The sequence below is a fragment of the Arachis duranensis genome, chromosome 3, assembly GCF_000817695.3.
Source record: "Arachis duranensis cultivar V14167 chromosome 3, aradu.V14167.gnm2.J7QH, whole genome shotgun sequence".
Taxonomy (NCBI): domain Eukaryota; kingdom Viridiplantae; phylum Streptophyta; class Magnoliopsida; order Fabales; family Fabaceae; genus Arachis; species Arachis duranensis.
The window spans coordinates 129435368-129435622 of NC_029774.3; positions in this window are offsets into that span (position 1 = coordinate 129435368).

Below are 255 nucleotides of genomic sequence, written 5' to 3' on the forward strand. Positions count from 1 at the left end.
TTTTTAATTTTCTAGTTTGGGCCCTCCCCTTGATTTTTTTTTCTTTTTTTTGCCTCCTCTGAAGTTATATTTTCATGTTGCTCCCCTTCAAATAAAACCTCTAGCTCCGCCCTGCTTGGATCTCAGGTAAAATATTTGTTTGGCTTTTCCAATCCATGATTTGAGTGTTGTTTGCAAGTTGGGATTTTATATAGAAAAACGGAAAAGCGGCAGAGCTTGAAGAATAAAGTGGACTCACAATTGCTCTTCAAGAGT